The 27,551-nt window shown below is 45.3% G+C and overlaps 1 pseudogene; it reads left to right on the top strand.

The window, feature by feature from the left end:
- The first annotated feature begins 270 nt into the window (after positions 1 to 270).
- Positions 271 to 27,310, top strand: LOC129812993 (1-phosphatidylinositol 4,5-bisphosphate phosphodiesterase beta-1-like; annotated as a pseudogene).
- The last annotated feature ends 241 nt before the right edge of the window (positions 27,311 to 27,551 follow it).

Raw genomic sequence — 27,551 nt, 5'->3', positions numbered from 1 at the left:
AGGTCAAGTTGTTTAGGATTCAAACCCTTTCAACCACCCATGCTGGAAAACCTGTACAGGTATGTATGGCCTTATGGTGTGGTCCTGTACGTGTGAGCCCAAACCCTCTACTGTCTTTGATGATTATTTGATCAGAAATTTAGATACATGAAAATAGACTTATTATGGATCCAAAAATGGTCTATTTGGTTTTATATTCTCTCTCTCTCTCTCTCTCTCTCTCTCTCTCTCTCTGTGTCTTTGTGTGTGTGTGGGCGTGTAGGCTCAATAAGCATGTCAGAGTGAGTCAGTGTGGGGAGGCAGTAGCAGTTCTGTCTCAAAGAGAGTGAGCAGACAGATAGAACAAGGCATTATGCAGCTAGTACTATATTATCCAGATATACACTAGGTATGCAAGAGGACAGAGATGCTAGAAGGATAACCCTAAGACAATATTCAGCTAGTACAGTAGGACACATTATACTAAAGAGAGGAGTATACTGTTGATTCTATAGAAGAGCTGACTAGACAGGACAAAGTAGACTGTTGATTGTAGACAGATATGCAGCTTGTTTCAGTGATGTAACTACTAGATCACCATCATCCAACCCTCTCAGTCTACTGACTAAAGAGGAGAGAAGAGGAGAGCAAGACAGGAGAGGAGAAAGACTAGAAGGCAGGTTAAAGAGGACTTCCGGCACAGCAGGTTGGAGGTGTGTGTGTACCATGGCAGGGGCTCAGCCAGGGACACATGCTCTGAAGCTCAAACCGCTGACAGTCCCCGACACTCTGAAGAATGGCAGCTGCTTCATGAAATGGGACGATGTGAGTATCAGTGGGTGTGTGTCTGTGTGTCTCTGTGTATGTGCGTAGTTTGTGCTGATTTTAGCAGCGAGAAGTGTCAGACATTTAAGATAAAAATGTGCACACACTTGACATTTGTGGTTGTGATTGCGCATGTAATGTTGGCTGCAAATATGTTTTAACGTAGTTGCTGTGTGTGTGTGCGTTTGCAAGAGTGTGTCTAAGTGTGTTGGTATGTTGAGAGTTTTAAGCACAGAGCATGGATACAGAGAAATGTGCTGGCAAGTTGCCATGGTAACTGCCATGGTTTAAATCCCTCCTCAATTAGCCAAGATGTTCCACCACCTAAAAAAGAGTGTGTGTGTGTGTGTGTGTGTGTGTGTGTGTGTGTATGTGTGTGTGTGTGTGTGTGTGTGTGTGTGTGTGTATGTGTGTGTGTGTGTGTGTGTGTGTGTGTCAAATCAAATAAAAATGTATTGGTCACATACACGTGTTTAGCAGACGTTATTGCGGGTGTAGCGAAACACATGTTCTTTTAGCTCCGACAGTGCAGCAATAAGTAATATCTAACAGTTCCACAACATATACCCAATATACACATACATCTAAGTAAGGAATGGATTAATACACTACCATTCCAAAGTTTGGGGTCACTTAGAAATGTCCTTGTTTTTGAAAGACAAGCAAATTTTTTGTCCATTGAAATAACATCAAATTTATCAGAAATACAATGTAGACATTGCTAATGTTGTAAATTACTATTTTAGCTGGAAACGGCAGATTTTTTATAGAATATCTACATAGGTGTACAGAGGCCCATTATGAGCAACCATCACTCCTGTGTTCCAATGGCACGTTGTGTTAGCTAATCCAAGTTGATCATTTTAAAAGGCTAATTGATCATTAGAAAACCCTTTTGCAGTTAGATTAGAACAGCTGAAAACTGTTGTTCTGATTAAATAAGCAATACAACTGCCCTTCTTTAGACTAGGTGAGTATATAGAGCATCAGCATTTGTGGGTTCGATTAGAGGCTCAAAATGGCCAGAATAACTGAGCAAGAGGACAAGTACATTAGAGTGTCTAGTATGAGAAACAGACTTCCTGGACCCCAGGAATAGTAGCTACTGCTTTGGCAGCAGCTAATGGGGATCCATAATAAATACAAATACAAGTCCTCAACTTACAAGTCCTCAAAATATTAAATAGTACCCGCAAAACACCAGTCTCAACGTCAACACTGAAGAGGCGACTCCGGGATGCTGGCGATCCAGGCAGAGTTCCTCTGTCCAGTGTCTATGTTCTTTTCCCCATCTGAATCTTTTATTTTTATTGGCCAGCCTGAGATATGGCTTTTTCTTTGCAACTCTGCCTAGAAGGCCAGCATCCCGGAGTCGCCTCTTCACTGTTGACATTGAGACTGGTGTTTTGCGGGTACTATTTAATGAAGCTGCCAGTTGAGGACTTGTGAGGCATCTGTTTCTCAAACTAGACACTCTAATGTACTTGTCCTTTTGCTCAGTTGTGCGCTGGGGCCTCCCACTCCTATTCTGGTTAGAGCCAGTTTGCGCTTCTGTGAAGGGAGTAGTACACAGCATTGTACGAGATCTTCAGTTTCTTGGCAATTTCTCGCATGGACTGGCCTTCATTTCTCAGAACAAGAATAGACTGACGAGTTTCAGATGAAATGTCTTTGTTTCTGGACATTTTAAGCCTCTAATCGAACCCACAAATGCTAATGCTCTATATACTCACCTAGTCTAAAGAAGGCCAGTTTTATTGCTTCTTTAATCAGCACTACAGTTTTCAGCTGTGATAACATAATTGCAGAAAGGTTTTCTAATGATCAATTAGCCTTTTTAAAATTATAAACTTGGATTAGCTAACACAACGTGCCATTGGAACACAGGAGTGATGGTTGCTGATAATGGGCCTCTGTACGCCTATGTATAGTAGATATTCCATAAAAGTCTGCCATTTCCAGCTACAATATTAATTTACAACATTAACAATGTCTACATTGTATTTCTGATAAATTTGATGTTATTTTAATGGACAAAAAATTTGCTTTTCTTTCAAAAACAAAGACATTTCTAAGTGACCCCAAACTTTTGAACGGTAGTGTATGTCAGAGCGGCATTGGACTAAGATACAGTGGCATAGTATAGAGTACAGTATATACATATGAGATGGGTGATGCAATATTTACACACAATTAAAGTGACTAAGATACCGCAGAATAGTACAGAGTAGCGTTTACACATATGGGATGAGTAATGCAAGATACGGAGACATTATTAAAGTGGCTAGTATTTCATTTCCTTAAAGTGGCCAGTGATTCCTAATCTATGTCTATAGGCAGCAGCCTCTGATGTGCTGGAGATGTCTGTTTAACTGTCAGTGGTGTAGTATAGAATACAATACATATGAAATGGGTGATGCAATATGTAAACACAATTTAAAAGTGACTAAGATACCGTAGAATAGTGTGGAGAGCAGTTTATACATATGAGATGAGTAATGCTAGATACGGAACAATATTAAAGTGGCTAGTGATCCATTTCTAAAAGTGGCCAGTGATTCCTAATCTATGTCTATAGACAGCCACCTCTGATGTGCTAGAGATGGCTGTTTATCAGTCTGATGGCCCTAAGATAGAAGCTGTTTTTCAGTGTCTCGGTCCCAGCTTTGATGCACCTGTACTGACCTTGCCTTCTGGATGATAGCAGGGTGAACAGGCAGTGGCTCGGGTGGTTGATGTCATCGTTGATCTTTTTGGCCTCCTATGGCATCGGATGCTGTAGGTGTCCAGGAGGGCGGGAAGTTTGCCGCCGGTAATGCGTTGGGCAGACCGCACCACCCTCTGGAGAGCTTTGCGGTTGTGGGCGGTGCAGTTGCCATACCAGGCGGTGATACAGCCCGACAGGATGCTCTCAATTGTGCATCTGTAAAAGTTTGTGAGGGTTTTAGGTGGTAAGTCACATTTTTTTAGCTTCCTGAGGTTGAAGAGGCGCTGTTGCGCCTTCTTCACCACACTGTCTATGTGGGTGGACCATTTCAGTTTGTCAGTGAGCCGAGGTCCCGTCAATGTGGATAGGGGGGTGCTCCCTCTGCTGTTTCCTGAAGTCCACGATCATCTCCTTAGTTCTGTTGATGTTGAGTGAGAGGTTATTTTACTGCACTACACTCACAGAGCCCTCACCTCCTCCCTGTAGGCTCTCTCGTCGTTGTTGGTAATCAAGCCTACTACTGTTGTGTCGTCTGCAAACTTGATGATTGAGTTGGAGGTGTGCTTGGCCACGCAATCATGGGTGAACAAGGAGTACAGGAGGGGGCTGAGCACGCACCCTTGTGGGGCCCCAGTGTTGAAGATCAGCAAAGAGGAGGTGTTGTTTCCTACCTTCATCACCTGGGAGCGGCCCGTCAGGAAATCCAGAACCCAATTGCACAGGGTGGGGTTGAGACCCAGGGCCTCCAGCTTGATGATGATCTTGGAGGGTACTATGGTGTTGAATGCTGAGCTCTAGTCAATGAACAGCATTCTTACATAGGTATTCCTCTTGTCCAGATGGGACAGGGCAGTGTGCAGTGTGGTGGCGATTGCATCTTCTGTGGATCTATTGGGGAGGTAAGCAAATTGAAGTGGGTCTAGGGTGGCAGGTAAGGTGGAGGTGATATGATCCTTGACTAGTCTATCAAAACACTTCATGATGACAGAGGTGAGTGCAACGGGGCGATAGTCATTTAGTTCAATTACCTTTGTTTTCTTAGGTACAGGGACAATGGTGGCCATCTTGAAGCATGTGGGGACAATAGACTGGGATAGGGAGAGAGTGAATATATCTGTGAACACACCAGCCAGCTGGTCTGCGCATGCTCTGAGGACATGGCTAGGGATACCATCTGGGCCAGCAGCCTTGCGAGGGTTAACATGCTTAAATGTCTTACTCACGTCAGCCACGGAGAAGGAAAGCCCAAAGTCCTTGATAGCGGGCCACGTCAGTGGCACTGTATTATCCTCAAAGCAAGCGAAGAAGGTGTTCAGCCTGTCCAGAAGCAAGACGTCGGTGGCTGGTTTTCCTTTTATAATCCGTGATTGTCTGTAGACCCTGCCACATACGTCTGGTGTCTGAACCGTTGAACTGGGACTCAACTTTGTCCCTATACCGACGTTTAGCCTGCTTGATTGCTTTGCGGAGGGAATAACTACACTGTGTGTATTCTTCCATATTCCCAGTCTTCTTGCCCTGGTTAAATGCAGTGGTTTGCGCTTTCAGTTTTGCGCGAATACTCCCATCTATCCACGGTTTCTGGTTGGGGTAGGTTTTAATAGTCACAGTGGGTACAACATCTCCTATGCACTTCCTGAGGAACTCATTCACCGTATCGGTAAATGTGTCGATATTATTTTCTGAAGCTACTCTGAACATATCCCAGTCCGCGTGATCAAAATAATCTTGAAGCATGGATTCTGATTGGTCAGACTAGCGTTGAATAGTCCTCACCATGGGTGCTTCGTGTTTGAGCTTCTGTCTATAGGAGGGTAGGAGCAAGATGGAATCGTGGTCCGATTTGCTGAATGGAGGGCGGGGGAGGGCCTTATATGCATTGTGCGTGGGTCGCTATATATTTCTTAGTAGAAAGGTCATTCGGGACCAGTCATTCATGCTTATGCAATGGCTTATTCAAACCCAACTCAGCTTCAAACATACACACACACACACTGAAATCACAATACAATATATTAAAATGCACATTACATATGTTATCACAACCACCAACGTCAAGCCGTGTGTGTGTGCTAATATCTGTCTCCATGTGGTCAGGATCTCTCGACAGTGACTCCCATCACCCTGACTGTGGATCCACACGGATACTTTCTTCACTGGACTGATCAGAACAAGGTACACACATGCACACACACACAGATATAGACACACAGAGGAGATGACACCATGCTCTCTCACACGTTGGGACTCCTACTGTGTATCCTGCTTCTTCTTGCTGGGGCTTAGTCACCCTGTGTGTGTGTGTGTGTGTGTGTGTGTGTGTGTGTGTGTGTGTGTGTGTGTGTGTGTGTGTGTGTGTGTGTGTGTGTGTGTGTGTGTGTGTGTGTGTGTGTGTGTGTGTGTGTGTGTGTGTGTGTGTGTGTGTGTGTGTGTGTGTGTGTGTGTGTGTGTGTGTGTTGATTAGCGCCTGTGTGTGTCCCCCTGTGTGTGTATTGATTACAGTGAGTGATGAATATTAGAACATCCCTCTCACTCCTTTTCTCATGTCTTTACTCTCTCGCTCTCTTTGCCTCTATCTCTCCTGTAGGAGACAGAGTTGTTAGACATCACCCATATAAAGGATGCCAGAACAGGGAAGAGCACCAAAACACCAAAGCTACTTCACCCCCAGGACATCCAAACCCTTGACCCAGGTGTGTCAAATCGAGCTCCTTTTGGTTTACATCATTACCTTTGATTCAGTCTGATTCAGCCAATTAACAATACATATCAGTAACACTGATAAATTAAACACCAGGTGGAAAATAATTTTTTTTTGCCCTTGAGGACTGGAGACGACACCCATGGTCTAACCTTTGAACCTGACCTCTAACCCTGACCTGCTGTCCTCCCTAGGAGGCGAAGCTGCGTGAGCTGCTTGATGTGGGGAACCTGGTCGGTCGTTTAGAGAACCGTCTGTTGACCATAGTCACAGGAGCGGACATGGTCAACATCACATACCTCAACTTCATGGCCCTGCAAGAGGAAGAGGCCATGGTACACACACATACATATTCACACACACACACACACACAGACAGACACACACACACACAAACACACACACACAGAATGTTCCTCCCTCTCTCTTTGTGTTGTATAGAAGTGGGCTGAGGAGCTGTTCTCCCTGGCCTCCAACCTGCTGAGTCACAACATGAACAGAGAAACCAGTCTGGAGAAAGCGTGAGTCTATCAGGAAAATTATTTTTGGAGCTGAATCTGCAGTAGGTTAAACAGTGGTCCTCCCAGGCATATCTGTTATTGTTTTGGTTTTGTTCATGAAAGGAGGAAAGGAGCATCCAGTGTCATGGTAACCTTTCTGTTCTATCATGCAATGAGGTGCAATGTTGTCCAAATGAGAAATAACAGTGTTCGTTGTTTTAAGCAACGTCTTTTTTGTTGTAATATCGTAAACGGAAGTGGCAGTTTCATCGCTGCGGATTCCAGCTTTAAAGGGAAACGTTGGTGTCAGCCTGATTTGTGATAGCGATGGAGATCACTGGAAATGTAGGCTTGACAGAGGTGTGTTTATTCTTCAGTTTCTCGCTCCCTTTTTCCCAATCTTTCTCTAACAGGTACGTCAGACTGACCTTGCAGCCAAACTCAGAGGGGCGGATCCCAGTGAAGAAGTGAGTAAATCCCATTGGTTCCTCAATATATTTAGGGGGTCGTCCTGAGCAAGGCGTTGTGCAGAATCATTGATCTATATAAATAACCTTGTATCCTAAATAACCACTAATTATGGGATCAAGTTTTGTGAATCTGTGCAGCGCTCAGAGATAAAGGACTCATCTTTATATCTGTGCCATTATAGCATCTGTGAGAGCATGGGCAGCGTCAATGGAGTCATAACCCATAGGAATCCCCACCCAGTTAACTACTTTGACTACTTTAAATGGTGGACGCATGGGGGAAGCCCTGAATGGCGCTGCCAATGCCAAAATGGCCTTTTGGCCACTAGAGGCCTCTAGCATTCTCTATGGCAGCACTTTGCTCAGGGCCCATCCCTTCGAACACTGATCATCACTCCCGTGTCTGCTGAATCCTGTAGGATGTGATTGATCGATATTACGCATGTCCCGCCCCTTTTACCCAGCATTGTCCGCATGTTCTCAGCAGACAAAAAGAGAGTGGAGACGGCCTTGGAACAGTGCAACTTACCCTTTGGACGGGTATACAGTATAACTATGGAATATTATACAATATAACAAACTATACAATATTGAAACTGGAAGTACTGGTGGTATTTTAAGTGGTAGTTCTTTCCTCCCACATTAAAGCCAACTATTAAAATCATAACTTCTTGAGACCTGACTCATCTCTGTGGTATTTGTGTTCCTTTGCAGAGCAACTCTATTCCCCTTGAGGACTTCACCCCTGACGTTTACAGATCTTTCCTCTCCCACCTATGTCCTCGGCCAGAACTCAGCTCAGTCTTCTCTCAGCAAGTACTATCAGTACCTCCTGGCCTCAACTCTAAACCCTGACCCTTTCTGACCCTTTCCACATTTACATTTACATTTAAGTCATTTAGCAGACGCTCTTATCCAGAGCGACTTACAAATTGGTGCATTCACCTTATGACATCCAGTGGAACAGCCACTTTACAATAGTGCATCAGATCTTTTAAGGGGGGGGGGGGGGGGCAGAAGGATTGCTTTATCCTAGGTATTCCTTGAAGAGGTGGGGTTTCAGGTGTCTCCGGAAGGTGGTGATTGACTCCGCTGTCCTGGCGTCGTGAGGGAGTTTGTTCCACCATTGGGGTGCCAGAGCAGCGAACAGTTTTGACTGGGCTGAGCGGGAACTGTACTTCCTCAGTGGTAGGGAGGCGAGCAGGCCAGAGGTGGATGAACGCAGTGCCCTTGTTTGGGTGTAGGGCCTGATCAGAGCCTGAAGGTACTGAGGTGCCGTTCCCCTCACAGCTCCGTAGGCAAGCACCATGGTCTTGTAGCGGATGCGAGCTTCAACTGGAAGCCAGTGGAGAGAGCGGAGGAGCGGGGTGACGTGAGAGAACTTGGGAAGGCTGAACACCAGACGGGCTGCGGCGTTCTGGATGAGTTGTAGGGGTTTAATGGCACAGGCAGGGAGCCCAGCCAGCAGCGAGTTGCAGTAATCCAGACGGGAGATGACAAGTGCCTGGATTAGGACCTGCGCCGCTTCCTGTGTGAGGCAGGGTCGTACTCTGCGGATGTTGTAGAGCATGAACCTACAGGAACGGGCCACCGCCTTGATGTTGGTGGAGAACGACAGGGTGTTGTCCAGGATCACGCCAAGGTTCTTAGCGCTCTGGGAGGAGGACACAATGGAGTTGTCAACCGTGATGGCGAGATCATGGAACGGACAGTCCTTCCCCGGGAGGAAGAGCAGCTCCGTCTTGCCGAGGTTCAGCTTGAGGTGGTGATCCGTCATCCACACTGATATGTCTGCCAGACATGCAGAGATGCGATTCGCCACCTGGTCATCAGAAGGGGGAAAGGAGAAGATTAATTGTGTGTCGTCTGCATAGCAATGATAGGAGAGACCATGTGAGGTTATGACAGAGCCAAGTGACTTGGTGTATAGCGAGAATAGGAGAGGGCCTAGAACAGAGCCCTGGGGGACACCAGTGGTGAGAGCGCGTGGTGAGGAGACAGATTCTCGCCACGCCACCTGGTAGGAGCGACCTGTCAGGTAGGACGCAATCCAAGCGTGGGCCGCGCCGGAGATGCCCAACTCGGAGAGGGTGGAGAGGAGGATCTGATGGTTCACAGTATCGAAGGCAGCCGATAGGTCTAGAAGGATGAGAGCAGAGGAGAGAGAGTTAGCTTTAGCAGTGCGGAGCGCCTCCGTAATACAGAGAAGAGCAGTCTCAGTTGAGTGACTAGTCTTGAAACCTGACTGATTTGGATCAAGAAGGTCATTCTGAGAGAGATAGCAGGAGAGCTGGCCAAGGACGGCACGTTCAAGAGTTTTGGAGAGAAAAGAAAGAAGGGATACTGGTCTGTAGTTGTTGACATCGGAGGGATCGAGTGTAGGTTTTTTCAGAAGGGGTGCAACTCTCGCTCTCTTGAAGACGGAAGGGACGTAGCCAGCGGTCAGGGATGAGTTGATGAGCGAGGTGAGGTAAGGTAGAAGGTCTCCGGAAATGGTCTGGAGAAGAGAGGAGGGGATAGGATCAAGCGGGCAGGTTGTTGGGCGGCCGGCCGTCACAAGACGCGAGATTTCATCTGGAGAGAGAGGGGAGAAAGAGGTCAAAGCACAGGGTTGGGCAGTGTGAGCAGAACCAGCGGTGTCGTTTGACTTAGCGAACGAGGATCGGATGTCGTCGACCTTCTTTTCAAAATGGTTGACGAAGTCGTCTGCAGAGAGGGAGGAGGGGGGGGGAGGGGGAGGAGGATTCAGGAGGGAGGAGAAGGTGGCAAAGAGCTTCCTAGGGTTAGAGGCAGATGCTTGGAATTTAGAGTGGTAGAAAGTGGCTTTAGCAGCAGAGACAGAAGAGGAAAATGTAGAGAGGAGGGAGTGAAAGGATGCCAGGTCCGCAGGGAGGCGAGTTTTCCTCCATTTCCGCTCGGCTGCCCGGAGCCCTGTTCTGTGAGCTCGCAATGAGTCGTCGAGCCACGGAGCGGGAGGGGAGGACCGAGCCGGCCTGGAGGATAGGGGACATAGAGAGTCAAAGGATGCAGAAAGGGAGGAGAGGAGGGTTGAGGAGGCAGAATCAGGAGATAGGTTGGAGAAGGTTTGGGCAGAGGGAAGAGATGATAGGATGGAAGAGGAGAGAGTAGCGGGGGAGAGAGAGCGGAGGTTGGGACGGCGCGATACCATCCGAGTAGGGGCAGTGTGGGAAGTGTTGGATGAGAGCGAGAGGGAGAAGGATACAAGGTAGTGGTCGGAGACTTGGAGGGGAGTTGCAATGAGGTTAGTGGAAGAACAGCATCTAGTAAAGATGAGGTCAAGCGTATTGCCTGCCTTGTGAGTAGGGGGGAAAGGTGAGAGGGTGAGGTCAAAAGAGGAGAGGAGTGGAAAGAAGGAGGCAGAGAGGAATGAGTCAAAGGTAGACATGGGGAGGTTAAAGTCACCCAGAACTGTGAGAGGTGAGCCGTCCTCAGGAAAGGAGCTTATCAAGGCATCAAGCTCATTGATGAACTCTCCAAGGGAACCTGGAGGGCGATAAATGATAAGGATGTTAAGCTTGAAAGGGCTGGTAACTGTGACAGCATGGAATTCAAAGGAGGCGATAGACAGATGGGTAAGGGGAGAAAGAGAGAATGACCACTTGGGAGAGATGAGGATCCCGGTGCCACCACCCCGCTGACCAGAAGGTCTCGGGGTGTGCGAGAACACGTGGGCAGACGAAGAGAGAGCAGTAGGAGTAGCAGTGTTATCTGTGGTGAGCCATGTTTCCGTCAGTGCCAGGAAGTCGAGGGACTGGAGGGACGCATAGGCTGAGATGAGCTCTGCCTTGTTGGCCGCAGATCGGCAGTTCCAGAGGCTACCGGAGACCTGGAACTCCACGTGGGTCGTGCGGGCTGGGACCACCAGGTTAGGGTGGGCGCGGCCACGCGGTGTGAAGCGTTTGTATGGTCTGTGCAGAGAGGAGAGAACAGGGATAGACAGACACATGGTTGACAGGCTACAGAAGAGGCTACGCTAATGCAAAGGAGATTAGAATGACAAGTGGGCTACACGTCTCGAATGTTCAGAAAGTTAAGCTTACGTTGCAAAAAAATAAGAATAAAATACAAGATCTTATTGACTAAAATGATATAGTACTGCTGGCTGGTGAAGTAGCCTGGCTAGCAGTGGCTACGTTGTTGAAAGTGAAGCTGGCTAGGTAACCTCGACAATTTCACTAAATTTCTCTAAACTACACAATTATCATGGATACAAGGACAGCAAAGACAACTAGCTAACACTACGCTAATCAAGTCGTTCCGTTGTAATGTAAGTTTCTACAGTGCTGCTATTCGGTAGAAGTTGACTAGCTAGCAGTGTTGGCTAGGTAGGAGGACGGCAGCGCGGCAGGCGAAAAATAGCTGGCTAGCTAACCGATAATTACTCAAAGCTACACAATTATCTTAGATAAAAAGATAGCAAAGAAAACTATGTAGCTAGCTAACACTACACAAGTCAAGTCGTTCCGTTGTAATGTAATCGTTTCTACAGTGCTGCTAATCGGTGGCTAGCTGGCTAGCTAGCAGGGTTGACTACGTTACGTTACGTTAGGGCGAGAATACCTGGCTAGCGAACCTCAGCGAACCTTGATAACTACACAATTATCACCGATACAAAGACGGCTATGTAGCCAGCTAAGTAGCTAGCTAAGATCGAACAAATACAAATCAAAGATAGCAAAGACAACTGTGTAGTCAGCCAACACTACACTGATCAAGTCGTTCCGTTGTAATGCACTCGTTTCTACAATGCTGCTATTCGGTGGCAAGCTGGCTAGCTAGCAGTGTTGGCTACGTTGCGTTACGTTAGGGCGAAAATAGCTGGCTGGCGAACCTCAATAACTACACAATTATGTTTGATGCAAAGACGGCTATGTAGCTAGCTAAGATCAAACAAATCAAACCGTTGTACTGTAGTGAAAATGAAAATCAGACCGTTGTACTATAATGAAATGTAATGAAAAGTTTATACTACTATTCGGTAGACGGTGGACGTTTGCTAGCTGCTGGGCAGATAGCAGTGTGGACTACGATAGACGACGGAATACGATAATTACGCAATTATCTTTTATACACAGACGGCTAAGTAGCTAGCTAAGAAGAAATTGCTAAGGTTAGACAAATTAAACCGTTGTACTATAATGAAATGTAATGAAAATGAAATGAAAAGTTATACTACCTGCAGAGCGAATGCAAATGCGACCGCTCGCTCCAAACCGGATGTTAATTTCCCACATCTGTCCTCGGCCAGAACTCAGCTGTCTTCTCTCAACAGTATGTACTGTCACTAATTCCTGACTCTCTCTCGCTCTCTCTTTCTGCAGGGGTGATAAGGGTGCTTACCTGTCTGTGGATCAGATGACAGAGTTTATTAACGAGAAGCAGAGAGATCCTCGTCTGAATGAGATTCTGTATCCTCCTCTCAGACCTTCTCAGACACAGACCCTGATGGAGAAATATGAATTCAACCAGAACCTGCTCAAACAAGGTGTGTGTGTTTTGTGTGCATGCATTTGTGCCTGGGTGTAAACTTGAGTGTGTGCATGATTGTGTGTGTGTGTTTAACCCTTCTTTGTGTGGGTGTGTGTGTCCTGTAGGGCTGATCACATTGGAGGGGTTCAGCAGATACCTGGTGTCTGATGAGAATGGAGTGATTCCTCCTGAGAAGCTAGATCAGTCTGAAGACATGACCTTCCCCCTGTCTCACTACTTCATCAACTCCTCACACAACACCTACCTCACAGGTACACACAAACGTGCACACATGAGCACACGCACACACCTATGATTTGACTCGCACACAACCGCACTTGGAAGCTGATGAAAAATCTACTTCATCTGTGTGTATGTATATTTATAAATGTGGTGTGTGTGTGTATGTATATTTATAAATGTGTGTGTATCTGTGTGTATGTATATTTATAAATGTGTGTGTCTGTGTACAGTTGAAGTCGGAAGTTTATATACACCTTAGCCAAAATACATTTAAACTCCGTTTTTCACAATTCCTGACATTTAATCCTAGTAAAAAAGTCCCTCTCTTAGGTCAGTTAGGATCACCAGTTTATTTTAAGAATGTGAAATGTCAGAATAATAGTAGAGAGAATTATTTATTTCAGCTTTTATGTCTTTCATCACATTCCCAGTGGGTCAGAAGTTTACATACACTCAATTAGTATTTGGTAGCATTGCCTTTAAATTGTTTAACTTGGGTCAAACACTTTGGGTAGCCATTCACAAGCTTCCCACAATAAGTTGGGTGAATTTTGGCCCATTCTTCCTGACAGAGCTGGTGTAAATGAGTCAGGTTTGTAGGCCTCCTTGCTCACACACCCTTTTTCAGTTCTGCCCACAAATGTTCTATAGGATTGAGGTCAGGGCTTTGTGATGGCCACTGAAATACCTTGACTTTGTTGTCCTTAAGCCATTTTGCCACAACTTTGGAAGTATGCTTGAGGTCAATGTCCATTTGGAAGACCCATTTGTGACCAAGCTTTAACTTCCTGACTGATGTCTTGAGATGTTGCTTCAATATATCCACATCATTTTCCTGCCTCATGATGCCATCTATTTTGTGAAGTGCACCAGTCCCTCCTGCAGCAAAGCACCTCCACAACATGATGCTGCCACCCTCGTGCTTCACGGTTGGGATGATGTTCTTCGGCTTGCAAGCGTCCCCCTTTTTCCTCCAAACATAACAATGGGCATTATGGCCTAACAGTTGTATTTTTGTTTCATCAGACCAGAGGGCATTTCTCCAAAAAGTACGATCTTTGTCCCCATGTGCAGTTGCAAACGGTAGTCTGGCTTTTTTATGGCGGTTTTGGAGCAGTGGCTTCTTCCATGCTGAGCGGACTTTCAGGTTATGTCGATATAGGACTCATTTTACTGTGGATATAGATACTTTTGTACGTGTTTCCTCCAGCATCTTCACACAGTCCTTTGCTGTTGTTCTGTGATTGATTTGCACTTTTCGCGCCAAAGTACATTCATCTCTAGGAGACAAAGTACATTCATCTCTAGGAGACAGAACACGTCTCCTTCCTGAGCGGTATGACAGTTGCGTGGTCCCATGGTGTTTATACTTGCGTACTATTGTTTGTACAGATGAACGTGGTACCTTCAGGTTTTTGGAAATTGCTCCCAAGGATAAACCAGACTTGTGGAGGTCTACAATTTTTTTCTGAGGTCTTGGCTGATTTATTTTGATTTTCCCATGATGTCAAGCAAAGAGGCACTGAGTTTGAAGGTAGGCCTTGAAATACATCCACAGGTACACCTCCAATTGACTCAAATTATGTCAATCAGAAGCTTCTAAAGTCATGACATCATTTTCTGGAATTTTCCAAGCTGTTTAAATGCAGTCAACTTAGTGTATGTAAACTTCTGACCCACTGGAATTGTTATACAGTGAATTATAAGTGAAACAATCTGTCTGTAAACAATTGTTGGAAAAAAAGTAGTATTTGTCCTAACCGACTTGCCAAAACTATAGTTTGCTAAAACTTCTTGTCAATAGGGGGGCGCTGTTTTCACTTTGGAAAAAATCGTTCCCAATTTAAACGGCCTCGTACTCTATTCTAGATCATACAATATGCATAATATTATTACTATTGGATAGAAAACACTCTCAAGTTTGTAAAACTGTTTGAATTTTATCTGTGAGTAAAACAGAACTCATTTGGCAGCAAACTTCCAGACAGGAAGTGAAAATTCTGAAAATGGGGCTCTGTTTCAGGGCCTGCCTATTCAACTGGCTTATATTTATCGATATACATGCACTTCATACGCCTTCCACTAGATGTCAACAGGCAGTGGAAGGTGGAATGGGGTGTCTAGCTTGATCTGAGGCCGAATGAGAGCTTTTGTAGTGGCAGGTCAGGAATTTCCTTTGTCTACCAAGGCGCGAGGCGGAGCTCGACATTAGCTTCTGAAAAGCTTTCGGTTTACATGGCGAATATCTCCGGCTCTGATTTTATTTGATACATGTGATAATAACATCGTAAAGTAGTTTTTTTCAACCGAGTTTTATCAGTTTATTCAACGTTTATTGGGACTTTTGGAGTTTTCCATTCTTTGCGTCACGAGAGGGTGGGAACATTATCAACATTGGCCAGCATTGTGGCGCGAATTCGACAGAAGAAAAGGACATTCTAAAACCAAACAATGATTTATTCTGGACCAAGGACTCCTTGTACAAGATTCTGATGGAAGCTCAGCAAAAGTAAGAACAATTTATGATGTTATTTCGTATTTCTGTGGAAAATGTTGATTCCTATTCTCCGCCGTTTTGGTGAGCGCTGTCTCGTAATAACGCAAGCTGTATGTTATGGTAAAGTTATTTTTTTAAATCTAACATGGTGGTTGCATTAAGAACCAGTGTATCTTTCATTTGCCATACAGTTCTTTGGTCAGATTAGGTGAGTGTCCAAAATAGCTCCGGACATTCTGGGGAAATGTTGCTACATATTCACAATGTATAACCACGGTTTGCAGCTCTAAATGTGCACATTTTCGAACAAAACATAAGTGTATTGTATAACCTGATGTTATAAGACTGTCATCTGATGAAGTTGTTCAAGGTTAGTGATTAATTTTATATATTTTGCTGGTTTTTGCGATAGCTTCCTTTTGCGGTGAATAAATGCATTTGTGTGTTTGGCTATTGTGGTAAGCTAATATAATTCTATATTGTGTTTTCGCTGTAAAACACTTAAAAAATCGGAAATATTGGCTGGATTCACAAGATGTTTATCTTTCATTTGCTGTACACCATGTATTTTTCATAAATGTTTTATGATGAGTATTTATGTATTTCACGTTGCTCTCTGTAATTATTCTGGCTGCTTCGGTGCTATTTGTGATGGTAGCTGCAATGTAAAACTACGATTTATACCTCAAATATGCACATTTTTCGAACAAAACATAAATGTATTGTATAACATGTTATAAGACTGTCATCTGATGAAGTTGTTTCTTGGTTAGTGACTAATTATATCTCTATTTGGTCGGTTTTGTGATAGCTACCTATGCGGTAGAAACATGGTGAAAATATGCGGTTGAGTCTTTGGCTATTGTGGTTAGCTAATATAAATACATATTGTGTTTTCGCTGTAAAACATTTTAAAAATCGGAAATGATGGCTGGATTCACAAGATGTTTATCTTTCATTTGCTGTATTGGACTTGTGATTTCATGAAAATTATATTATATGATATCCCTGTCCCATTAGGCTAGGCTATGCTAGTCAGCTTTTTTGATGAGGATGCTCCCGGATCCGGGATGGGTATCATTGAAAGGTTTTAACAAGAAATTTGTGGAGTGGTTGAAAAATGAGTTTTAATGACTCCAACCTAAGAGTATGTAAACTTCCGACTTCACCTGTATATTTACAAATGTGTGTTTGTATCTGTGTATGTATATTTATAAATGTGTGTGTGTGTATCTGTGTATATGTAACGGCTGTCTAATTCCTCCTCCTCGGATGAGGAAAAGGAGTAGGGATCAGACCAAAATGCAGCGTGTTGTGAAGACATGATGAATATTTATTAAAGCAAAGACGAATACCAAAAACAGTTGGAAAATTACAAAACAACAAAACGACGTTAAACAGACCTGAACTTGTGAACATAAAAAACAATGAACGCACGAACAGGAAAGAACGAACGAACGAACGAACGAGACAGTACCGTATGGTGTAACAAACACAGACACAGGAACAATCACCCACAAACAAACAGTGAGAACAGCCTACCTTAATATGGTTCTCAATCAGAGGAAACGTCAAACACCTGCCTCTAATTGAGAACCATATCAGGCAACACATTTAACCCAACATAGAAACACATAACATAGAATGCCCACCCCAACTCACGCCCTGACCAACTAAACACATACAAAAACAAGGAAAACAGGTCAGGAACGTGACAGTATATGTATATTTATAAATGTGTATGTGTCTCTGTGTGTATGTATATTTATCAAATCAAAGTTTATTTGTCACGTGTGCCGAATACAGCAGGTGTAGACCTTACAGTGAAATGCTTACTTACAGGCTCTAACCAATAGTGCGAAAAAAAAAGGTATGTGTGTTTTTTTTATTTTTTATTTTTTTTTTTTTATTTCACCTTTATTTAACCAGGTAGGCTAGTTGAGAACAAGTTCTCATTTGCAACTGCGACCTGGCCAAGATAAAGCATAGCAGTGTGAACAGACAACACAGAGTTACACATGGAGTAAACAATAAACAAGTCAATAACATGGTAGAAAAAAGAGAATCTATATACAATGTGTGCAAAAGGCATGAGGTAGGCAATAAATCGAATAATTACAATTTAGCAGATTAACACTGGAGTGATAAATCATCAGATGAACATGTGCAAGAAGAGATACTGGTGTGCAAAAGAGCAGAAAAGTAAATAAATAAAAGCAGTATGGGGGGTGAGGTAGGTAAATTGGGTGGGTAGTTTACAGATGGACTATGTACAGCTGCAGTGATCGGTTAGCTGCTCGGATAGCAGATTTTTAAAGTTGTTGAGGGAGATAAAAGTCTCCAACTTCAGAGATTTTTGCAATTCGTTCCAGTCGCAGGCAGCAGAGAACTGGAAGGAAAGGCGTCCAAATGAGGTTTTAGCTTTAGGGATGATCAGTGAGATACACCTGCTGGAGCGCGTGCTGCGGGTGGGTGTAGCCATCGTGACCAGTGAACTGAGATAAGGCGGCACTTTACCTAGCATAGCCTTGTAGATGACCTGGAGCCAGTGGGTCTGACGACGAACATGTAGCGAGGGCCAGCCGACTAGGGCATACAGGTTGCAGTGGTGGGTCGTATAAGGTGCTTTAGTAACAAAACGAATGGCACTGTGATAAACTGCGTCCAGTTTGCTGAGTAGAGTGTTGGAAGCTATTTTGTAGATGACATCGCCGAAGTCGAGGATCGGTAGGATAGTCAGTTTTACTAGGGTAAGTTTGGCGGCGTGAGTGAAGGAGGCTTTGTTGCGGAATAGAAAGCCGATTCTTGATTTGATTTTGGATTGGAGATGTTTGATATGAGTCTGGAAGGAGAGTTTGCAGTCTAGCCAGACACCTAGGTACTTATAGATGTCCACATATTCTAGGTCGGAACCGTCCAGGGTGGTGATGCTAGTCGGGCGTGCGGGTGCAGGCAGCGAACGGTTGAAAAGCATGCATTTGGTTTTACTAGCGTTTAAGAGCAGTTGGAGGCCACGGAAGGAGTGTTGTATGGCATTGAAGCTCGTTTGGAGGTTAGATAGCACAGTGTCCAAGGAAGGGCCGGAAGTATATAGAATGGTGTCGTCTGCGTAGAGGTGGATTAGGGAATCGCCCGCAGCAAGAGCAACATCATTGATGTATACAGAGAAAAGAGTCGGCCCGAGAATTGAACCCTGTGGTACCCCCATAGAGACTGCCAGAGGACCGGACAACATGCCCTCCGATTTGACACACTGAACTCTGTCTGCAAAGTAGTTGGTGAACCAGGCAAGGCAGTCATTAGAAAAACCGAGGCTACCGAGTCTGCCGATAAGAATATGGTGATTGACAGAGTCGAAAGCCTTGGCCAGGTCGATGAAGACGGCTGCACAGTAATGTCTTTTATCGATGGCGGTTATGATGTCGTTTAGTACCTTGAGCGTGGCTGAGGTGCACCCGTGACCGGCTCGGAAACCGGATTGCACAGCGGAGAAGGTACGGTGGGATTCGAGATGGTCAGTGATCTGTTTGTTGACTTGGCTTTCGAAGACCTTAGATAGGCAGGGCAGGATGGATATAGGTCTGTAACAGTTTGGGTCCAGGGTGTCTCCCCCTTTGAAGAGGGGGATGACCGCGGCAGCTTTCCAATCCTTGGGGATCTCAGATGATACGAAGGAGAGGTTGAACAGGCTGGTGATAGGGGGTGCGACAATGGCGGCGGACAGTTTCAGGAATAGGGGGTCCAGATTGTCAAGCCCAGCTGATTTGTATGGGTCCAGGTTTTCCAGCTCTTTCAGAACATCTGCTATCTGGATTTGGGTAAAGGAGAAGCTGGGGAGGCTTGGGCGAGTAGCAGCGGGGGGGGCGGGGCTGTTGGCCAAGGTTGGAGTCGCCAGGAGGAAGGCATGGCCAGCCATTGAGAAATGCTTGTTGAAGTCTTCGATTATCACGGATTTATCGGTGGTGACCGTGTTACCTAGCCTCAGTGCAGTGGGCAGCTGGGAGGAGGTGCTCTTGTTCTCCATGGACTTTACAGTATCCCAGAACTTTTTGGAGTTAGAGCTACAGGATGCGAATTTCTGCTTGAAAAAGCTGGCCTTTGCTTTCCTGACTGACTGCGTGTATTGGTTCCTGACTTCCCTGAACAGTTGCATATCGCGGGGGCTCTTCGATGCTATTGCAGTTCGCCACAGGATGTTTTTGTGCTGGTCGAGGGCAGTCAGGTCTGGAGTGAACCAAGGGCTATATCTGTTTTTGGTTCTGCATTTTTTGAACGGAGCATGCTTGTCTAATATGGTGAGGAAGTAACATTTAAAGAATGACCAGGCATCCTCAACTGACGGGATGAGGTCAATATCCTTCCAGGGTACCCGGGCCAGGTCGATTAGAAAGGCCTGCTCGCTGAAGTGTTTTAGGGAGCGTTTGACAGTGATGAGGGGTGGTCGTTTGACCGCGGACCCGTGGCGGATACAGGCAATGAGGCAGTGATCGCTGAGATCTTGATTGAAGACAGCAGAGGTGTATTTGGAGGGCAGGTTGGTCAGGATAATGTCTATTAGGGTGCCCATGTTTACGGATTTAGGGTTGTACCTGGTGGGTTCCTTGATGATTTGTGTGAGATTGAGGGCATCAAGCTTGGATTGTAGGACTGCCGGGGTGTTAAGCATATCCCAGTTTAGGTCACCTAACAGAACAAACTCTGAAGCTAGATGGGGAGCGATCAATTCACAGATGGTGTCCAGGGCACAGCTGGGAGCTGAGGGGGGTCGGTAGCAGGCGGCAACAGTGAGAGACTTATTTCTGGAGAGATTAATTTTTAAAATTAGAAGTTCGAACTGTTTGGGCATAGACCTGGAAAGTATGACAGAACTTTGCAGGCTAGGTGTGTGTAGGTAAGTTAAGAAATAAAACAACAGTAAAAAGACATTTGAAAATAATAGTAGCAAGGCTATATACAGACACCGGTTAGTCAGGCTTATTGAGGTAGTATGTACATGTAGGTACATGTACATGACTATATGCATATATGATAAACAGAGAGTAGCAGTAGCGTAAAAAGAGGGGTTGGCGGGTGGTGGGACACAATGCAGATAGCCCGGTTAGCCAATGTGCGGGAGCACTGGTGGGTCGGGCCAATTGAGGTGGTATGTACATGAATGTATAGTTAAAGTGACTATGCATATATGATAAACAGAGAGTAGCAGCAGCGTAAAATAGTGGTTGGGTGGGGGGGGCACACAATGCAAATAGTCCGGGGTAACCATTTGGTTACCTGTTCAGGAGTCTTATGGCTTGGGGGTAAAAACTGTGGAGAAGCCTTTTTTGTCCTAGACTTGGCACTCCGGTACCGCTTGCCATGCGGTAGTAGAGAGAACAGTCTACGACTGGAGTGGATGGGGTCCTTGACAATTTTTAGGGCCTTCCTCTGACACCGCCTGTTGTAGAGGTCCTGGATGGTAGGCAGGTTTGCCCCAGGGATGTACTGGGCCGTACGCACTACCCTCTGAAGTGCCTTGCGGTCGGAGGCCGAGCAATTGCCGTACCAGGCAGTGACGCAACCGGTCAGGATGCTCTCGATGTTGCATCTGTAGAACCTTTTGAGGATCTCAGGACCCATGCCAAATCTTTTTAGTTTCCTGAGGGGGAATAGGCTTTGTCGTGCCCTCTTCACGACTGTCTTGGTGTTTGGACCATGTTAATTTGTTGGTGATGTGGACACCAAGGAACTTGAAGCTCTCAACCTGCTCCACTACAGCCCCGTGGATGAGAATGTGGGCGTGCTCGGTCCTCCTTTTCCTGTGGTCCACAATCATCTCCTTAGTCTTGGTTACGTTGAGGGATAGGTTGTTATTCTGGCACCACCCGGCCAGGTCTCTGACCTCCTCCCTATGGGCTGTCTCGTCGTTGTCAGTGATCAGGCCTACCACTGTTGTGTCGTCTGCAAACTTAATGATGGTGTTGGAGTCGTGCCTGGCCATGCAGTCGTGGGTGAACAGGGAGTACAGGAGGGGACTGAGCACGCACCCCTGGGGATCTACAGTGTTGAGGATCAGCATGGCAGATGTGTTGCTACCAACCCTCAACACCTAGGGGCGGCCCGTCAGGAAGTCCAGGATCCAGTCGCAGAGGGAGGTGTTTAGTCCCAGTTTCCTTAGCTTAGTGATGAGCTTTGAGGGTACTATGGTGTTGAACGATGAGCTGTAGTCGATGAATAACATTCTCATATAGCTGTTCCTTTTGTCCAGGTGGGAAAGGGCAGTGTGGAGTGCAATAGAGATTGCATCTGTGGATCTGTTTGGGCAGTATGCAAATTGGACTGGGTCTAGGGTTTCTGGGATAATGGTGTTGATGTGAGCCATAACCAGCCTTTCAAAGAACTTCATGGCTACGGACGTGAGTGCTACGGGTCTATAGTCATTTAGGCAGTTTGCCTTTGTGTTCTTGGGCACAGGGACTATGGTGGTCTGCTTGAAACATGTTGGTATTACAGACTCAATCAGGGACATGTTGAAAATGTCAGTGAAGACACCTGCCAGTTGGTCAGCACATGCCCGGAGCACACGTCCTGGTAATCCATCTGGCCCCGCAGCCTTGTGTATGTTGAACTGTTTAAAGGTCTTACTCACGTCGGCTACGGAGAGCGTGATCACACAGTCGTCCGGAACAGCTGATGGTCTCATGCATGCCTCAGTGTTGCTTGCCTCGAAGCGAGCATAGAAGTGATTTAGCTCATCTGGTAGGCTCGTGTCACTGGGCAGCTCACGACTGTGATTCCCTTTTGTAGTCTGTAATAGTTTGCAAGCCCTGCCACATCCGACAAGCGTCAGAGCCGGTGTAGTATGATTCAATCTTAGCCCAGTATTGACGCTTTGCCTGTTTGATGGTACGTCGCAGGGCATAGCGGAATTTCTTGTTAGCTTCCGGGTTAGAGTCCCGCACCTTGAAAGCGGCAGCTCTACCCTTTAGCTCAGTGCGAATGTTGCCTGTAATCCATGGCTTCTGGTTGGGGTATGTACCTACAGTCACTGTGGGGACGACATCCTCGATGTACCTATTGATAAAGCCAGTGACTGATGTGGTGTATTCCTCAATGTCATCGGAAGAATCCTGGAACATGTTCCAGTCTGTGATAGCAAAACAGTCCTGTCGTTTAGCATCTGCTTCATCTGACCACTTTTTTATAGACCGAGTCACTGGTGCTTCCTGTTTTAATTTTTGCTTGTAAGCAGGAACCAGGAGGACAGAGTTGTGGCCGGATTTACCAAATGCAGGGCGAGGGAGAGCTCTGTGTGTGGAGTACAGGTGATCTAAAAAAAATTCCCCTCTGGTTGCACATTTAACATGTTGATAGAGATTTGTTAGAACTGATTTAAGTTTCCCTGCATTAAAGTCTCCGGCCACTAGGAGCGCCACCTCTGGGTGAGTGGTTTCCTGTTTGCTTATTTCCTTATACAGCCGAGTGCAGTCTTAGTGCCAGCATCTGTTTGTGGTGGTAAATAAACAGCCACGAGAAGTATAGCTGAGAACTCTCTAGGCAAGTAGTGTGGCCTGCAATTTATCACAATATACTCTACTTCAGGCGAGCAAAATCTAGAGACATCCTTAGATTTCGTGCACCAGCTGTTGTTTTCAAATATGCACAGACCGCCCCCCCCTCGTTTTACCAGAGTGTGCTGTTCTATCCTGCTGGTGCAGCGTATATCCCGCTAGCTGAATATCCATGTCGTCATTCAGCCACGATTCTGTGAAACATAGGATATTACAGTTTTGATGTCCCGTTGGTAGGATATTCGTTATCGTACCTCGTCTAATTTATTGTCCAATGATTGCATGTTGGCGAGTAATATTGACGGTAACGGCAGCTTTCCCAGTCGCCTTCGCCGGGTCCTGACCAGGCATCCGGCTCTTTGTCCTCTGTACCTGCGTCGCTTCCTCTTGCAAATAACTGGGATGTTGACCCTGCCGGGTGTTTGGAGAATATCGTGTGAGTCTTGCTTGTTGTTGAAAAACTCTTTGTCTAATCCGAGGTGAGTGATCGCTGTCCTGATATCCAGAAGCTATTTTCTGCCATAAGATACGGTTGCAGAAACATTATGTACAAAATAAGTTACAAATAATGCGAAAAAAAACACATAATAGCACAATTGGCTGGGCGCCCGTGAAACTGCTGCCATTTCTTCCTGCGCCATTTTCTTTCCATATGTATATATATAAATGTGTGTGTATCTGTGTGTATGTATATTTATAAATGTGTGTGTCTGTGTATCTGTGTGTATGTATATTTATAAATGTGGTGTGTGTATATCTGTGTGTATGTATATTTATAAATGTGATGTGTGTGTCTGTGTGTGTGTAGCGGGGCAGCTGGCAGGAAGTTCATCAGTGGAGATGTACCGTCAGGTGATGTTGGCAGGCTGTCGCTGTGTGGAGTTGGACTGTTGGAAAGGAAGGACCGCAGAGGAGGAACCAGTCATCACGCACGGCTTCACCATGACCTCAGAGATCTGCTTTAAGGTACACATACGCAACCACACACACACACACACACACACACACACACACACACACACACACACACACACAAACATATGCATGCTCTGAAAACTCCTGCGTCAAAGCTAACTCCATTCCTAATCTAAGGCTAGAATAGTCTTTGCAACAAAAACAAAAAAAATCCTGCTTGCCTTGTCCACGTGCTTCTAAAACGTTGCATTTTATACTGATAAAGTCTATTACTGATAACTTCTATACATGTACATAAAATAACCAACTACTATAACATCTCCTTTTGCTCTACAGGAGGTGATTGAGGCCATCGCTGAGTGTGCTTTTAAAACCTTTCCTTTTCCTGTCATCCTGTCCTTTGAAAACCATGTGGACTCGTGAGTAAACATAGAGATGAATAGGCGAATATACTAGAACATCTTTGGTGAACTGCTCCTGACCCATGACCTCTAATCCTAACAGGCCAAAGCAACAAGCCAAGATGGCAGAATACTGTAGGTACATTTTTGGAGATGCACTACTGATAGACCCACTGGAGAAATATCCTGTACGTTTTTAGCACACTCACACACCCATCCACACCGATACCCACAAACATGTACGCATGCACACGCGCTCTGATATGTGTGTGTGTGTGTGTGTGCGGTGGGGGGTGGGTTGGTGTGTGTGTGTGTTCGTCTGTTAGCTGGAGTCTGGGGTACCCTTGCCAAGTCCTCAGGAGCTGATGGGTAAGATCCTCATCAAGAACAAGAAATCCCACAAGCCCCCGGCTGCCCATGGCAACAAGCAACTGGCAGAGCATCCAGCCAACCAGGACGCAGCAGAGGAACAGGCAACAGATGAACCCTCATCTCCTAGCAACATCACAGCCGGTGAGCCTGACTGCAAGTGTGGTCTAATGTATAAAAATTATGATAATAATAAAAATCATATTCATCATTTTCACCACTATCATTAGAGCTGGTGAAGGTCTCTAGAAGCCTTTTATAAGAGTCGGCGAACATTTGTCTATTTTTGAGTTCATGAAAATGTAAACAGATTCTTCTCTTCTTTCGGGGGAAATAGAGGCTGAAGACGATGACGATGATGATGATGATGACTGTAAGAAGACTTCAGATGAAGTGAGTTCAGTAGCTTGCACTCTGCTACCATGGTTACTTGGTTACCCTTTAACACTGGTGATTTACTGTAGGTTAGAGGTGAAGGGTCAGGGTTGGGGTAACATGGCTGCCTGTTATGTGATGACTTTGTCTCCAGGGGACAGCAGAGGAACCGGAGGCCGTAGCTACAGAGGAGATGTCCACTCTGGTCAACTACATCCAGCCCACCAAGTTCAACTCCTTCGAGGGTTCCAAAAGTATGCTGGCTCACTGCAAATACACAAAGACGCACGCACAAACAAACACACACAAACACATAATAAACCATTATGTTCTTTCCCCAGAGGTTAATCGTAGCTATCAAATGTCATCATTTGTGGAGACTTAAGCTCTGGAGCACCTCACCAAGTCGCCCGTGGAGTTTGTGGAGTATCCTTAAGATTCAGCTGACCTGTAAATAACCCCAACTACAACCCTGAACCCGAACTCAACTCCAGTATTAGTTTGTCGTGTTGTTGATTACTTTCCTCTCAAGGGTCACGTTGCTCTATCTTAGCTTATTCCATTAAAGAATAGCTGCAGTTTAGTCTCATCAAAGCAGGTGACTATACAAAGGCTCTACTCTACTCACCGTAATGTAATGTCATGTAAATGTCTTTAACCTGTCCTCTCAGATATAACAAGCAGCAGTTGAGTCGTATCTACCCTAAAGGCACGAGGGTGGACTCCTCCAACTACATGCCACAACTCTTCTGGAATGCTGGCTGCCAGCTGGTGGCACTCAACTTCCAAACGATAGGTGAGACATTTTGATTGTGTTGCCCTCGATGTGATCTAATAAAAGCAATTGTTCACAAACTATAGGTGAGGCAGCACTGCTTACTTTACTTATAACCATTGACCTCTCTTAACCTCTGACCTCCCCCTGACCTCTCTCTCGCTCTCTCTCCCAGACCTGTCTATGCAGTTGAACCTGGGCATGTATGAGTACAATGGGAAGAGCGGCTACAGACTGAAACCAGAGTTCATGAGAAGACCAGACAAACACTTTGACCCGTTCGCTGAGAGCACCGTGGACGGTATAGTGGCCAACACTGTCAAGGTCAAGGTAAGAGTTACAAAATACCATAACACAACACACTGTGGTTAACTAATTACCCAGTTAGTTTAGACTAAACTGGTGTTATGAAATGAGCTTCTCTCCTACAGATAATCTCAGGCCAGTTTCTGAGCGACAAGAAGGTAGGTGTGTACATAGAGCTGGACATGTTTGGTCTTCCTGTGGACACCGGGAGAAAAGCCCTGAAGACCAAGACGTCCCAGAGCAACGCTATAAACCCAGTCTGGGACGAAGAGCCAATTATCTTCAAGAAGGTGAGAAACAGTGACCAACTGGGTTTGAAACCAGGTCTCCTGCACGCCATAAAATGGGACTGTGTTAGCCCTCTGAGCTAAAACCTAGGGAATTCTTCAGGTCTCAACAAGCTGTATAACCATAGAACGCAAGTGTATAATATTGAAGTGTAACAGTATAACTGTATAACTGCCTAAAACTGTATTATTTCAACTGTATAATTGTGTATAATGTTAAAGTATATCCATGTATGACTGTGCATAATTGTGTTGTTGCAGGTGGTTCTCCCCACGTTGGCCTCTCTGAGAATCACTGCGTTTGAGGAAGGAGGAAAGTTCATAGGTCACCGTATTATCCCTGTGCCAGCCATACGGCCCGGTAAACATTCTATTTACCTATAAACAGTAAACACTGCCTCTGCAATGAGTTTGTCATCTCTTTCTCTATAGTCCCTATTGTCCTCTGTTGTTCTCAGGTTATTAACTGTGTTTTATCTATCTCAGGTTATCGCTACATCGGCCTGAGGAATGAGAAGAACCAGTCTCTGATTCTGCCTGCTGTGTTTGTCTACATTGAAGTGAAGGACTATGTCCCAGACACCTTTGCAGGTAGGTCTGGTATACGACAATGCCTATTAGACCTGGAGGTCTCTATGTAAGCTTAGTACCAGTTTAGAGTTCAGTTTGTCCACATGGTATCAAGGCTAATCCCTAATGTGTGTGTGTGTGGGTGTGTGTGTGGGTGTGGGTGTGGGTGTGTGTGTGCGCCTGTGTGTGTTAGAAGTTTGTCACCCGGAGGGAATGCTGAACTGAAGCAGTTTGATGAGGATGGAGAGGGGCAACTGAGGGAGCTGAGAGAACAACAACAGCAACAGCTACTGGAGTTGAGACAGGAACAATACTACAGCGAGAAATACCTCAAACGAGAACACATCAAACAGGTAACACGCACACACACAGATTATATATTACATAATTGTACATTCCAATACTGTATATCACCACTATTGCAGATGAGTGAGAAACTGACTACAGTGACTGAGGAAAGCCAGAACAACCAGATGAAGAAATTAAAAGACATCTGTGACAAGTGAGTTTGATATGACTGTGAGACATCAGTTTAACAGAGATGCGAAGTTAGTGTACTATAGAGATATAATTGGATATAATTCTATCAAATAT

The sequence above is a fragment of the Salvelinus fontinalis genome, chromosome 16 (genome assembly GCF_029448725.1).
Source record: "Salvelinus fontinalis isolate EN_2023a chromosome 16, ASM2944872v1, whole genome shotgun sequence".
NCBI classification, from domain to species: domain Eukaryota; kingdom Metazoa; phylum Chordata; class Actinopteri; order Salmoniformes; family Salmonidae; genus Salvelinus; species Salvelinus fontinalis.
The sequence above is the reverse complement of the archived record's forward strand: the minus strand, read 5'-3'. Positions and strand labels throughout refer to the sequence as shown.